This window comes from Indicator indicator, chromosome 1 (genome assembly GCF_027791375.1).
Source record: "Indicator indicator isolate 239-I01 chromosome 1, UM_Iind_1.1, whole genome shotgun sequence".
In the NCBI taxonomy this organism is placed as follows: domain Eukaryota; kingdom Metazoa; phylum Chordata; class Aves; order Piciformes; family Indicatoridae; genus Indicator; species Indicator indicator.
In genome coordinates, this window is record NC_072010.1 from 104,193,182 (window position 1) to 104,209,655 (window position 16,474).

General features: G+C 36.6%; 1 protein-coding gene across 1 annotated transcript in view; it reads right to left on the reverse strand.

Moving 5' to 3' along the window:
• The window catches only part of ROBO2 (roundabout guidance receptor 2), a 409,048-nt gene that overhangs the window by 383,193 nt on the left and 9,381 nt on the right, over positions 1–16,474 (reverse strand). The gene's annotated exons all lie outside the window — the stretch shown is intronic.

A 16,474-nucleotide genomic window follows, 5' to 3' on the forward strand; every position in this document is an offset into this window, starting at 1 on the left:
TGAACTGATTGCATTACTTTGAAGAGCAGCTTTCATTTATTTTGTCATTTGGGGGTCAAATGTGTACAATGGCTGGAAGCTGCAAGCACAATAGGAAGCTTTACTTCAACTTCACAGTGGTGTCCATAATTTCTCTTCCTCTGAGACCATAGCCAAATTTTTAAACAAATGCTTTGCTTGCTGGGCTGAGGTTGAATGATGGAACATCACTTGGCTAAATGTGACTAAGTTTCCTCATGACATACAAACATCATGCTGCCACTTTTATGGCCCCAATAAGGCTTATGGGTAAGTTTTCAAAGGGTTTTATGATTTGGGTTGGGTTTTTTTTTTGCTTTGCTTTAGAGCTGCTGAAATGCCTGCCGAGGATCAAATCTCTACACAGTATCAAGAGATATTCAGTGATCTGAACAGATGTATGTTCATACAACTGTATCATGATTCATCAGTTAGGAAGAAAAATTCAAATAGCATCAGTTTCCTAGAAGATTGTGTGTTTAATTCCTAATATAATGCCTTTTCTTTGCTGAACTATAATAATTCCAAGCAGCACACATTATAGTTAAGAAAAGGAAATAACCTGAGTGGCTTCAGCATTTTAGATTCTATACACTGGTATACAAACAAAAATATATTCATATTAACTGCACAGGGACAAATACACTTACACCCCAGAACTGCATTTTTGTTTCAAGGAACTAAGTTCTATAAATTTTGAACACAAAGAAAATTTTAAATTAGGAGACAAAAAAAAAAAATTGCAAAGTACTATTCAGTAACATTTGCTTTAGGAAAGCTAAAGACATGTTTTTATCTGAACAGCAAAATTATTCATAGATTCACAGAATGGTTTAGGTTGGAAGGGACCTGAAAGTTCAAGTTCCAACCCCCCCAACATGGGCAGGGATACCTTCCTTCCATGACAGCAGGTTGCTCAAGGCCTCATACCACCTGGCTTTGAACACCTCCAGGGCAGGGGCATTCATGACCTCCCTGGGCAATCCCTCCCAGTGTCTCACTGGAATTTCTTCCTTATAGTCAGTCTCAATCTTCCCACCTGAAGTTTCAATCCATTCCCTCTAGTCCTATCACTACAAGCCCTTCTAAAAAATCTCCCCAGCTTTCTTGTAGGCCTCCTTCAGATACTGGAAGGTCACTGTAAGGTCTTACTGAAGCCTTCTCTTCTCTGGGCTCAACAGCCCAACTCTCTAAGACTGTCCCCAAAGGGAGGTGTTCCAGCCTTCTGTTCATCTTCATGGCCCTCCTTTGGGCCCACTACAGCAATTTGATGTCCTTATTGTGTGGGCACCAGGACAGGACACAGTACTTCAGGTGGGGTCTCACAAGAGCAGATTAGAGGGGGAGAATTGCTTCCCTTGTCCTGCTGGTCAGGAGAGCAAGTGAAAAGGGGAACCTTCATAAGGTGAAATCTCAGAAATATCCATGTGTTCCTCTATGATTTGCTTACTATTAACTAAGAGTTCCCAAAGTTTTGCAAAGCTATTAATATGCATTGGATTTTCTGGTGAGATCTCTGGGTAACTTGGTGTTCAGTGGCTCTGTGTGTGTAAATACAAACACAGATACTTAAAGAGGGAGGTGAAAGTTACATAACAGACGAAAAGTGCACATAGAGGGTGATCCTGGTCTAACAAAAGTGCTTCAGCTCATACTTACATGCTATAGAAAAACCCCAAACATTAGTCTAACTGCTAGAGAGCTATGGAGTCATCAGTTTAGATTTTATTTCAACCTTACAAAAAGAAAATTTTGCTCAAAAAAGAGGAAGTAACACTTAGTAAATTAATATAGAAAGGAACATGGTTATTACTATTTGTATTATGTTTATATAATTATACTATGATACGGTCTTATCAAGTGGTGACGATCTACTTATTTCCTAGAGAACCTTTAGTCTTCCAGAATTTGTTGCAAAACCATTTTCAAAAGGATGAAAATTTACTCACCTGTCCTCTGGCCCATACCACTAGTCTGAGAACTTAACAGAGTAAGTCAGAGTTCTGACAGAATTAGTGAACTATTCAAATTTCACTGTCCCACTTCAGTCTTTACTTGATATATTAAATGATCATAACATCAAGCCACACTTCTTCCATACTTTGGACAAACCACAAGTCACACAAGAGTAATAGAAAGATGGAGAATACTCATGTTGGTCTGAAAGGCTAAAACTCTACAATTGCCACAGCCAGTTGTAGCAGAATGTAAATAAAGGGGAACGTCTGATGGATAGGATGTAGACCTTTTATCTACATAAACATCTATGTAAATATGATTTATATACATAAAACACCCCACAGACACCCCAAGACATAAGTGAACACTTCACATTGTCAAGAGTAAGTGCATTACATACACAGGTGTGTTCCTACCATACCAAAATGAAGAACTGCATTGTTAAGTAACAAATGAATCTGCCCTGCTTTTGCTTCTGCTAGCCCAAGCTCCTCAAACAGTGGCTTGCAACCTAAGATTTGACACCCACACATGCTTCAGCAAATAAGTCAGGACTTGATATTCCTGATAACCTAGATCTGACATGACAGGAGCCATGACAGCCTCTCAAACATGCATGCCAACCAGAAGCCAGAAACAACCAGATCAGAGAAAATTGGAAGTTCAAGTCATACCTTCCTTCCTGCCTCCATGCACTTCTAAGCTTTAACTGAAGAAGCCTCACCCAAAAGTAGATTTGTTAAAGATAATCCAAGATTCCTAGGCCAGTACATTTCAAAGATACTACAGAAAGGAGACTCAGTTGTTAGAAACCACACTGTAATAGCTTTCAAACATACATGCCATCAGGAGACAAAATAACTACTTCTGGTTTACCTTTACACATGAGCCTCTTACTGAAATCAAGTTCAAAATGTTAGAGTTTAAAATAAGCAAATTGTATATTTTTCCCTAATGAAAAAATGTGTAGCAGCAGCAAGATAACTGTTTTCCAGACTAGAACCACATTAAAACTAAAAAAAAAAAACCCCAAAACTAAAAACAAAACAAAACAAAAAAAAAAAAAACACAAAAAAACCACAGAAGCTAAAACAAACAAAAAAATCACAATACTCGTATATTGTTTAAAAACTGCAATCTCTTTTGTTCAAAAGCATTTAATAAGAAAATTAAGTGGTTAAAATTCATAAAAACTAGTAAGTTAGAAAGATAGGCCATTATTCATTACATTGCTAAAAGTTTACGTTTAGGAGACAGGGTATGATTCTCTGCTGCCAATTCCTCTTCAGATTTAATTCTATTAAAAAACATAGTTTCCTGTGGCTCCTGGCTGGTGATTACCACATAAGTGTCCACAGTCATCTATCTGCATATATAGAACACAAGCAATGCAGGCCTGAGGACCAGTAAGGTGGAAATGAGTTAGAAAAAGGGAAATAGAGGCCACCCATATTCGATTTCTATTCCATCAGACATGTTTTGTGACATTATGTCACCAGACTGTTGTGCTGTGAGGATGAGAGATAAATATATAATAGATAAATAAATCTATATATAAAAATAAATACACTTTAATGCTTGTAATATTAGTATAATACAATATACTAAGTAAAGCCTTGGGTTAGGCTGAAATATATATTTAAAAAAATAAAATAAATCATACTCCTGTCATTAATTTTGAGAAAGCTTTGTTTTTGTAATTCTAACAATCTAAGCACTGCATTCATTTTTGGGAAGCTTTTGTGGTAGGTTGAAATTCCCCCTCCCACATTAACTTGACCAGATTAGCTCAATTCGGAAGCAAATGAAACTATATTTGCAAGCAACACTACAGTCTACAATTGAATGCAGTATTCAAGTGAGAAAATACATTAACACACATAGATATTAGAACATTGATCATCATCTAGTACCATAAATATTAGAGTGAGTTCTCTTTAGTTACAACAGTTTTCATTCTTGGGCCCACCTAAGGCCATCTAAAAACTACAAACTTACCAAGATTTAAGCAGTATTTCTTAATAAAAAGATAATGTGTTCACTTTTAAGAATATCAGACAAAAATTATATACTTAATCTCCTTCCTGATTAAATTCCCCTTTTACTTAAAACTGCAAGTTTTTAATCAGTTATGACTATATGTTTTAAAAGCTTATTTTTAAATCAAGACCATACAGCTGTAAAACCAAGAACTACTTGGTGTACCTAAAACCTCATTAGATTGATCTGTATTATACTTAACCACTGAAATGGAAAACTAAGAATATTAATATGGCAGCTTTGACATCACAACAATTGATGCAAATTCTAGTGTCTAACTTGATAATTTCTGCATGCGTTCCTCAGTGAAAGAGCAAAACTTGTCATATTTTAAGCATATGTGTAGTTTAACCTCACTTCATTTTTGTAATAGGGGATTGTGACAAAGAACTGGAATTCATTTTCTAAAATAATACATCTTATGTGTCAATAAGAAACAAGAGAAGTCACAAGAATTGAGGTTGATTATAAGTCAGAGATCTCAGAAGGATATTATCAACTCTAAAGCAAGTAAAATGTCGTAATTGGGCTAAAAGTCATTTCAAGTACAGTGTATATTCTTCCACACCTCGGAATAGTCTCCTCTAGATTAATGCCTTACCATGTTTACCCCTCAAATATATTCAAAACACTTATCAAAAGAAGAATAAAGTAGGCTTTGGAAGCTAAGGTATTTTTGCAGACATCTAAGAAAATAAGCAGTGATATCACTTGAAGTGTCTCTGAAGAAAAGTAAAAATTGTGTACAAAGCTGCACATGCAGTTAAACCCTCATCCATTCTAATAAAAACTTGGAAGGAATATTAGCTGAAAGGAGGAAATAAAAATCTTTACCAGCAAATACTTTATACAGTGGATATTACAAATTGGAAAAAAAAAAAAAAAAGAAATTTTGTTCCTGCAGTCTGTTTCAAAAAAAGCTTTAACTGTGCTTTATTTTCATACTGACAACATTTTAAACCAATGAAAAGAACTTAAGAGTTTGAACAAGCTCCATTCATTAGTAACTGACATAAACATTGACTAAGGTTTGTGTGCGATTTTTATTTTAGTACTAGTAGTCACACTGTAGTTGGATCCTTTGAGAAAAAAAAAAAAGACAAATACATCATTTTACCTCATCTCAAAACTTCTTTCCCCTTTGGCTGAACATGACATGATATCTCTATGGAAACCGTTATATTAAATAGGTCCTGTAGTTTATGATTTAAAACAAAGATAGAGATTAGGTACTTGGAAGACTTAAATAAAGTGGAAATGAAAAGAAATATGCTCTTAAGATTCTCTGAAATAAACCTCACTAGATTAACGACTGTAAGAATTAAGGGGTATGACTCCATGCCACTACAAAAGTAAAACAAAGTTCTGTGTCTATGAAGACATTCATTAACAGCTGATATAATGCCAGTATTGAAGCTTTATTACACTTTAAATGATAAAAGCAGCATCTCTATTAAAACTCCTTCTCATCATCTTCTATGAAGTCCAGTGTGTCATATTTGCTCAAAACCTCATACATCAGAGCTCCATTCTAACTGTGTTGTCTGGGCCACTTTGCAAAATGAAGAATATTGACAATAAATAAACCTGAAATTTCTTCACTAAATGTTAAGAGTTCATTTCACTACTACATGTATCATTATATGCAATTGCAACTTTAAGGTCAATATCCCAAAAAGTATTACATAAATACACCTGCCAAATTATTCACAAAGTAGGAAACATAGAAGTGCCATAAAAAAAAGAAAAAAAAGACACACAAGAAAATGAAGCAACAAAAAATGCACACCCTCTCCTCAAACAAAACAAACCTTAAAAACTCAGCATGTTTAAAATTTGTTCTCTTGTTCTTCAGACAATTTTTCCCCCCATTAATTTTCATCATTTTCCTGAATACACAACATACTTAGAACTGATATTTAACTTACTTCTGAAAGATTCATGTCTGTTATTCCCTTTATACTTCTTTTGTAGTACATGCTGTTTATCTGACACTCGGGCTAAGAAGCTGATGCTATTTCTACTACATATAAAGGATATTTTTATTTTCTTTAATATAGTTCTTATTGAAAGTAGAGTGAAAACACTTGCACATTTTCACCTACGTTAAAATTAGGTATCTGCTGCAAAGACTGAGCTTTGTATGTATGTCACTTTCTAACGCTAAGTAGTCTTTGTAGGTACACACAGCTTTGTGAAAATAAAGACCTTAGGACAGGAGCACCACCAATTCATTAGTTTATAAATAAATGGATTTAAGGTGTAACATAAACTTTTCAGCTGTTTTAATGAAGTTTTTCTGCAAGTCACCTATGGCATGTCATACATACTTTAAGTATTTCCCAAAACAAAATGCTGTATTTGAGATTGCAACAGCAGAAAAACTTTGTGCAGCTGATAATTATCTACTCTGTCATTAGGTTCCACTTCAGCAGCACTAACTAGCTGTGTTGATACTCAGTTCCATTATGGAAGACCACTGCACATCTGAAAAACTGTACCTCTTGTTCTTTCATTATGAAGGCTACAAAGTACACTGGAGTGCTATGGTCCAAACAGTAGGCCCTGAACCAAAGCTGACTTGTAGATGAACTTTTTAGAAAATTCTGATCAACAGTTGGTTTCTATGTTTCTACTTGGAATACCACCATTCAGCAACACATACACCTAAAGGATAACCATTCAAGCCCTATCAAATGATATTTAAGTATCAATTTTTGAAATACATCCATTATCAGTGAAAGCTAGTAAACTCAAAATTCACAGGACAGCAGCATCCTCAAACTAAGTTAAATAAATTCAACTACATTTCAAGCGTCTTTCCAGGGAACTACGACACATAACGAACAAGAATATAGCAGAAGTTCCACCACTGCTTCAAATACAGCTCTATATAAGTTATTTCAATAACAGGGCAGAGTTTCTGCCTTTTACCCATGGCCTCTAAACTTGTTTTGTATTTTGTGTGTTTACTGAAAATAAGGATATGCCACAGGAGGAAATAACTTCAGCTGTCTTTCTCTCTGAAATTACAAGAAATAAAAACAAAAACCATAAGATGCTCCAATAAAGCCAGAAAAAGAAAACTCTTACCATAGCACCTTAACTGCTCATATTGGGTTTGACTGAGTTGGAGTTAATTCTCCTCAGAGCATCTTTCTAGTGCTGTGGGTTTGCAGTGCTGTAGCTGGGTTCTGGTAACACACCAGTGTTTTGGCTACTGCTGAAGGAGCTCTTCCAACGTTTCCCTGCCCCAAGAGTATGCTGAGGGGTAGGCAAGATCTTGGGAGGGGACACAACTGGGCCAGCTGACCAAAACTGGCCAAGCGGGTCTTCCATGCCATGTTACATCAGCTCAGATAGTATATATATACACTAAGTAAAAGAAGGAAGTCCAATCATCTGTCCTCCAGAGCAATCACTATGCATGTTAGAGCCCTGCTTCCCAGACCAAAGATCATCTGCTGATGGGAAGTAGAGAACAACATCTCTTTGCTTTCAGTTCTGCACATGGTCTTTGCTTGTGCTCAGCATTATTAAATTGCTTCTACCTTATTACTGGCCCTTTGCTATATTTTCCCTTCTAACCTGTCCAAGAACAGGAGTTAAAGAGTGGCTTTGGGGCGTTTAGCCCCCAGCCAGGGCCAAACCACCACATTGCTGAAAAGCAGGAAACCCAGTATTTTTTTAAACAAATCTTTACCCTTTCCTTTTCATTCCAGTTGTTTACCATTCTTTCTCCCCTTCCTCCTCTTATTACTTGTGGACAACAGGTAGCATGCCTAGAAGGAACAACAACTACCTCTGTGAAGAGCTTAACTCAAATGAGAAACAAGAATTATTCAGTAAAATTTCTGGCTAATATGCAGGAGTGTGACTGGCCATTCCCACGCTGTAGTAATTTTTTTCAGTGGAAGAAAATAATTAACTGATAAAAGAACTGTCGTGTATCTGGTTATTGAATACATATGCAATTTCAAACTAGCATGAGTGTTTAACACCCTGTGCCCTGCACCTGGAAAGGATTCCTAGAAATATGGTGAGAAGATGCTATGGGGACAGATCATGCTACAGGGAAGAATGGATAAATAAGCAGAAAAAAACCCATGTGGCAGTTTAGGCTGGGTGCCCCCTGCCACTGCTGCATGAGACACACCTCTGATGTCGTGGGTACCCGCCCACTAAGAGTGGACACAGGAAATGGCGTATTTCTACCCATAAATCCTGCGCCCTATAAAGCCATCTGCAGAGTCATCCTCTTGCTCTTTCTTCCCTCTCTGCTCCCATGGGAGATGTCCTCTCTTATCGGGTAATGCCGGGGGTGGGGGGGGGGGGGGAGGGGTATCTCAGGCCTCTTAGGCCTGACTAGGCCTAATGCCAGGAGGAGAATGGAGGGGGGAGCAGTCTCAGACCTGGCCAGCCTGAGACTTGCCTAGCAGTGGGAGGGGGGGGGGGGAAGGAAGAGCCCTGAGGGATTGGGTAGACCCTCAGGTGGGAAGAGGGAAGGATTGGGAAACCTCTGGGTACTGTGTGGGGGACTCTGTATGCTTTGGGATGTTCTTTTCCACTATGCTTTGTAGTTTGTAGTTTTTCTGTATTTTCACCAATCGCTTTTGCTTTTCCACTTAAACTTTCCATCACTCTCCAATCCGTTTGCGTGTGTCATTCTTTTGTCCCTTTCGGGGCAAGAGATGTTCTGGCTGGCCTCAAACCAGCACACCCCAGCAATTCCTGTCTTGAAGATGACAATACAGAAGGCATGAGTACTGCCTGAATCTCTTCGAAGTCCATGATCAACTAGATATACCAGCAGAGTAACAGTTCCACAAGAAGAGAATCGGACATGTCTTTAATAAGGTATAAGTAAAAATTACAAAGAAGGAAACCAGAACCAACTGAAGAGGCGAATCTCAAATATTAAATGAATTTTTGGAGGAATAACTTTTCTACCATGACAGCCACTGTTACTTTGCCAACCTTGACAATGTTCGGGGTATTTACTATAGTCCTTCCTCTTAATTCACTAGAAATTTTGGGCATCCTGTTTTGTCAAATTTCAATATAAGAAGTCTCTGATTTTTGTATCTTAGTAGTGCACCATCTCCAGGTTGGCTTGCTCACAGTAATTACAGTATTGGACTCTAGTTAAAAAAATACCTTAACCTTAGATAAGCAGTCAGTCACAGTAAGATTTACTGTGTAACAGGAATGAAATTAAGATGTCTCTAAAGAGATACCTGTTTCATTATGACATTGTTAGTTTAAGACTTCAAAAATCTTTACATATTTTCAGCCTTATAAATGTCTAGTTACTCAAAAGTCAAAGCTCCTCCAATTCTGAAAAGCACCAACTTCCTGAAACACTCCAGAAAAAGACAAATGTCAGCGAATCACAGGTTTGTAACTTACTAAGCTTGCTACACCTTAGCACATTCTAGTAGTTGGTACTAATGTTTTTAAAGATGATGAAGCCCTCCTAATTTCTGTGGCATGTCCTATCAGTCCTGAACAAAACATCCACAATACCTAGATCCATGATAACACAGGTAACAGAGCATGTTATCACTTGGGCAAACGTATTATGAATTCTCAGATGATGAACTACACTAAGGTCGGATGTCAGAGGTGATGAAACTAATAGTCCATCAGTAATTTTCTATTCACCACAACAGCTCTGACCCATTGAACTAAATGAATAATCACCAACTACTCAACTGATCAAAAGGTGCTACAGGGCAAAGAGAGTGTCTTGACAAATAGAAGGCACACGACCTAAACCACTGTCACAACCAGAAAGTGTTTTAGCTCAGCATCTTACCCACAGAGATAGATTCAACCTGAAATCATATTATAGCAATCAAGTTCTGTTTATGATAAAGTATAGAACTCTGTGGTTTTCCTTAGCAAAATAATCTTGGCATACATCTCAGACTTCTTTTGTTGTTGTTGTGTTTTTTTTTCCTTATAAACAGATTAGGTTATATCCACAAAAAAAAAAATTAATGACTTCTGAGGAATCATAACCTAAATAACACAAGATATAACAAAGGGTTCTTCTTTCATAGCAGGCTTTTCAGTACTTCTCTGGATATTGTAACTCTAGTTCAACTACTGCTGGCTTCGTGACTAAGAAGAACGGCAGGCCAAAACTTGCACCCTTCACTAAATTCACAAGCAAACTTTTCCTGGCATGCAAAATATTGATTACATAGAGGTATTTTCTCCAGGTGTTCCTATGGGAAAACATGACTCCCTAGCATCTGGTTATTAATGTCTCATATTCCTGATGTTCTACGTTGGCAGCCATGACAGAAAACATCGAACTTGTTTATTTACACTTGTTTAATTCTCTCTCCACCTAGCACATCACAGCCTGTGGGGCTAGGAAGATGGATGAGTGAAACCAAGGCCACAAAAGGGTCACAACTCATGGTGTCATCAGATCTCAATAACTCCATCACTCACTGTAGCAGGCACTTCAGATGTCACCTCAGTTGAGGAGTTTGAGATAGGCGATGGAAAATCAGGTGGCATGAGTGCACACATATTCCCTGTAGTTCATGCTATGTATGGAAAAAACTACAGATCCTTAATTACACTACCTCTTGAGTTCCTAGTATCATTTTTGTCTACTTGGTTAGAACAACAAACAAACAAAAACCCAAGAAAGCAAAACAAAACACAAAAAGGGAAAAAAGTGCACACGGGTCACAGACTGGCTCTAGTATACAGTAAGAGCATATAGAAATACATACACTTCATACACTTCATACCACAGTTTCATTGTGCATATTGTGCGCCTGTGAAGTTTCTTTTAAGCAAAGACAGCAACAGACAACGCTAAAACTTGCATACTATTACTTAAAAGTTTTAACATGTATAAATGTTACATTTTAGTGTGTATTTCACACATTTACATATATTATATAAAATTATAATATGTATAACATATATGATGCCTTCTCCCACTAAATCCAAACTACTGCACTGTACCAGCTATTAGGAATAAAATTAACTCTCTCAGCCAAAACTAGTATAATACACTATTAATAGATATATTGCACACTATATACTGTTTGTTCACCACTTCTGTATGTCTGGATAGGATAGTTCCTGTTAGGAACTGGATGAAATGCTGATACAAAACTGTTCCTTGCTCTTCTTCATAGTGATTCATTCTGCAATACTGAAATTACTTCCAAGAGAGCAAAAAATTAGTGTTACTCAACTATCTTTAAGCACATCTGCAGCACTGGAATAAAACAACTGTGAAAGGGATTTGATACAGCAGAAACCAAGTTTTCATTTGTGCAGTAAGCAGGCGTATAATGAGAAAAGTGGCATAAAAAAAAATCTTGACCTGCATACATGCACAGTGTATTTAGAACAACTAGTCAAAATAGCTTGATGGATGGCAAAACTAGCAAGTGAATTATATAAAAAAATAGTCAAAGACTAGCTTACAATCTGACCAAGTTATTTGATAAGAAAATTCAGACGTTAAGTCTGCATTTCACAACAAACAAAAGCATTGGCTTCAGTGAAGATATCATTTAGGCTAATGACAATGGTAGTTCTGCAACAATTTGTGGATGAAACTGCACCCGCACAACATGAAGTTTTGTGTTTGCTTTGGCGGGGTAGGAGAGAGCAGAAGGGTGGTGATTTGGAGTGGCTTGGTGGTTCTTTTTGGTTGGTTTACCCTTTTTTTTTTGTAAGATGACAGTTTCTTAGCGACAAAGGAAACCTTTTCATGTGGGTTTCTGCTATTTCTCTCACCTATGGCCAACTTTCTCAAAATGTATTTATATTAAATGCTCCCATAGTGTGGAGTGTTTCCACATATTTCAGTAAAACAGACAGAATCAACATTTATGTAATGCATATAAGATATACTAAGAAATCAAAAATTCACACTAACCGATACATTCAGAATCGGATGTTGCTCTGGTTATTTGGAACACAATCTGAACAAAAGCATGAAGAAAGCCACTTGCTCTTTGTATCAGGCAAAGGAAGTTAAAAAATATCCCTCATTCTTAAAATATCATACTACCAATCAAAAGATTTGGCTTCTGCTTGTGGTTTTGCAGTTAACATGATACGTAACTTCGAACAGATGGCCCTGAATCTCAAAGGAAAATGACTGATGTTCCGCCACTGACTTTTAGGTATGCATCTGAAGATGTCCATTAAACTTTCCAATTTGCTTCAGTACCTTCTAATTTATAAAAAAAACTGTGCTCCTAATATGGGCTTTGTTATCAACTTAATTTAAAACCATTCTAAACACTTAAGAGAAAAGTGATGAGAAAGGAAACTTAACTCTATGTACATGTCTTTCATAAGGACAACCTTGCAGTAAAGATCACAAATATTTCAATGACTAAGGTGACAGACAGGCTTTCACTCATACCAGATGCTTTCAACTACTACAAGTTTTCCACTATCTGTGCCTTTTCTTAAATTCTAATTGAGAGAAATTATTGTATTTCCATAGAATCCATGAGGGCAATGAGCCACTTCAAGTTTTTAAGCTCATTTGTTCTCCTAAACAGTATCTTTGTCCCTATCCAAGATAGATTATGATGCTAGATGGACCAACTGGTGTGACCCAGTAGGGCATTACACCACTGAATTCCATGTAAAAGGGGAAGGTCTCCTAAAAGCTGAAATCACAGACTCAGCTTTCAAAAATAAAAACCAATAAAAATTCTTAAAATCACTGTGACCATACTGCAACCAAATGTTTCTTCATACTAAATGAAAATCTGCATATTCATGTATGTGCACGTAAAAATCTGTGACAAATTTGCATCTCTAATGGAAATAAATTAAAAGCTGTCCTGAGGACACTAATTCGTCACCATAACTAATTCTTCCTTCCATATAAAATAAAAATAGTGCCATTTTATGTAGCTATCTCAACAGTGCTCTTCTGGATGAAACACAGGGATTCTTACATTCTAACCATATCTGAAGTTCCATTTAATATCTATCTCTGCTACAATAGAAAGTGATCATCCTATTCTATGTTAACTTTAGGGGTTTATAACACTGTCAGTCACCAAGAGCATTAGGCATAGCACTGAATAATTAATTCCAAAAGTTGAATTCTTTTGTTCTTTTTTCCATGTCTAAGGTCTTCTAAATTATACTTATATGTGTGCATATATACAGCAGATGGGGAAATTTTGCATATACTATGTTCTAAAAAATAATTCAAAAGACTGACTACATTTGCAAAACTGCTACTCACTCCATCTGCTTAAACTGGAGATATTTTCCTTCAGACTCATGTATGGATTGGTGATTTGAGATTGCAACAGAAGCAAAATGAGAGTTAACATAGCTATTCTTTGCTACTAGCAATGTTCAGCATTCCTGGATTGGTATTCTGTTCATAGGGTGACAGAAACTTATTTCTTTCCCACTTCATCAAATGATTTTGCATGAGGAGTAGACAAGAGGCACGTCCAAGTCTAATCAGTAGAAACAAAGTTCTCCAGCAAGATGCAGGTGAGTTAAAAAAAATGACAACTTTGAACTCAAGACCATCTTTTACTTTGGCATACAAGATTAGGCAACAAGCCTGGCAAGACCAAACAGGAGGACAACATTACATAGAATGAACTGGATGACATTGAAGAGTAGTGTAGAGGACACTAGATGAAGTGGAATAATAGAAAGTGGAAAGTCATATGCTTTCAAACTGATCACAAGGAAGTTTTACATAAAGTAGAAGCTCATCTGTTAGAAATTATACAGGAAGAGAAATATCTGCATCAGATTACTATAGAATGACTACGAGCTACCAAATGATTTAAAAAAAAAATGTGATCACAGGACTGACAGAGAAAGCAACAGTGAAAGAAACATTATTGTTAGTTTACAATGCACAGCATTCAAGGCTTGAAATATTACTTGCAATCTACACACCCATGTCTCAAAAGAAGTATGCAGACTAGAGCAGGTGAGGGATGACAACTAGGATCAAGCAAATATTTTCCAAAAGAACACATGAGCGTTTCTTGTTTAACTTAGCAATAGCAGAGATAAGAAGTGATACCACTTTGGTCTACAAATACAAAAAACTGCAAAGAAAATCAGATCACAAGAACAAGCATTAAAAAAAAAGCAATCAAACCGCTCTTCAAAGCGCAGCTTGAAATGTTCCTGAATGCAATTACAAAATACAGCTGTGTAGAATACAGGGGACTCAGTGATCCAGGGGTCTCAGTTCTTTACACCTCTATATTCCTTTGCACATTTGCAGACAGATCTCTGATACAGGAGAAAGTGACTGTGTACAGCTCCATCCTCTAAAGTTCATGAAGCAATTTCCAAATTATCAGTATACATTCACATCACTGCCACTCGAAAAATTCAAGTAAGAGGAAGAGAAACAAACTCATAATTTCATTTCCCACATAAATTCCAAATATTAGAAAAATGACATCTGTCAGAGCATTTGAAGTAGAAGTATCATCAAAGCCCTGATTAAGTTTTAGTTCCCTACAAACACAAACAGGGGGAAGAACATATCTGAACAAAGACAGTAAAAAGTAAAAATAAGGCAGAAGGGTACAATTCTGGTGTCCTCAAACAAGTATAATGACTATCAGAATAAGAAAATATACACTTACATATAAATGTATAGCTGCATATATATACAAAAATATCCATCAGTCTCACTCTAATAATTACTATTACAGTGGTAATGAACTTCATTAGACTTGAAATCATGCAGCATTTGCAAAGGAATTGTGCTTCAAATGAGCACTTTTTTTAAAAGCCTATCTGACACTGCAGAACAGTACAAAGCCTGAAGCGTATGCCAATAACTAATACTTCAATTAACATACAAAGAGTGCTCATAGACTCCTGTGGAAAGGAAACATGGTTCTAAAAAAAACTGCAATGTTATCTTGCTCTCCTTCATTTCCCAGAGGAACTCAAAATCAAAGAAATGTCAGTGAAAAAAATCAGTGCATGATGACACCCACAGATCAGCCAATAGCTGATCTCTTTGAAAGTTTCCGTAAAATATCCCTAGCTACCAACATTTTATCAGGTAGAGCTTTCAAAGATACATGAACAGAAGGATTTGATTTAAAAAAAAATAATCTAAGGAAAAGGGAAGAAGGTAGATGATAAAAATCAAATATGAAAATGTACAAGAAATTATTAAATGCAGAGTCAGAGCAAGGGTACTTCAAATCAGAAAAATGTAGACCTTAAAGTTCTCTTTTAGGAAGGCAAAAAGGGTAGATACTGGGCAGAAGAATTCAAGGAATTCAGGAGACCCTACAGAAAGCTCCTCCAACTATTTCTGGATGTGAGAAACTATTTCTACTACAGGAACACTGAGTGTGGCACTAGACTGTATGACTAAACAGTGCAGGAGAACACATTACAAAAACATAACCTGTTCTGAAGAAATCAATTCACACAGCATGACCAAATTCCATCTGTTAAGGAAATTTTTCAGTGGGCTACTGGCGTACCCTTCTCAGTACACATAACCAGATGAGTTTCTGTGCTCACAACAAATACTCTACTAGTACCCAAGACTGCCTGTTCTGTGTGAACCTGCCTAGCTTTCTCTAGACCTGGCTGTGCTGTGAACATGTACCAAAAAATCTGTCATGAGATGACCACAGTATGAAAACAGCAACAAAAACAAAACAGCATGAACAAGGTCTGGAGAAATCTACAGACACTTTACAGCTTGGTATTATGACAGAAAAAAATGTTAAATATAATTTCATCTATCATCAGTGGGATAGTTCTCAAATGTGAGGAGTTATTAGCATTTTTAGCCCTGAACTAAGCATTTAAATCTGCAGGTCCAGATGGAGCTCAATGGACAAGAAATTAAAATTTTAACAATGCAGTTACCTAAGTCCCAGTGGATGACAATGGGACATAACTGGTTTTGCCCACATCCAAGATATCAGTTCTGAAGCACATTTTAAACAGAAGATACAGTTTAGTTTATCCTGATGAAGAGCACCTCTATCACAGAAGTTCTAGTTCACTCTGGCTGCTACTACAAAACTCACATCCTCCGAAAATGATAACCTTATATGTAGGTTTTTTTATCCCAGATGAATTTAGACACAGTACAAATACACACTCAACTAATAGCTAAACTAACACAGTAAATAATCAGAAACACTTTTTTTCAGGGGGGCTCAACAGGGAACTGCAAAGAGACATTAGTCAAGTTTTAATTTATGTGATATAGCTTGACTCACTGGTATTTAATAACCTCTTTAATTTCTAATAGTGACTGTAAGAACTAAATTACATCCTGTACAGAAATTCCATATTATGTAATGGTTTCTAACAACAGTATTTCCAATGTCTTTATCCTAATCTTACTGAAAGCTTCAGGAATACAGAGAATACTTGAAGCATTCTCCCTCGCTGAAGAGACCAGCTCCAGCGTAAT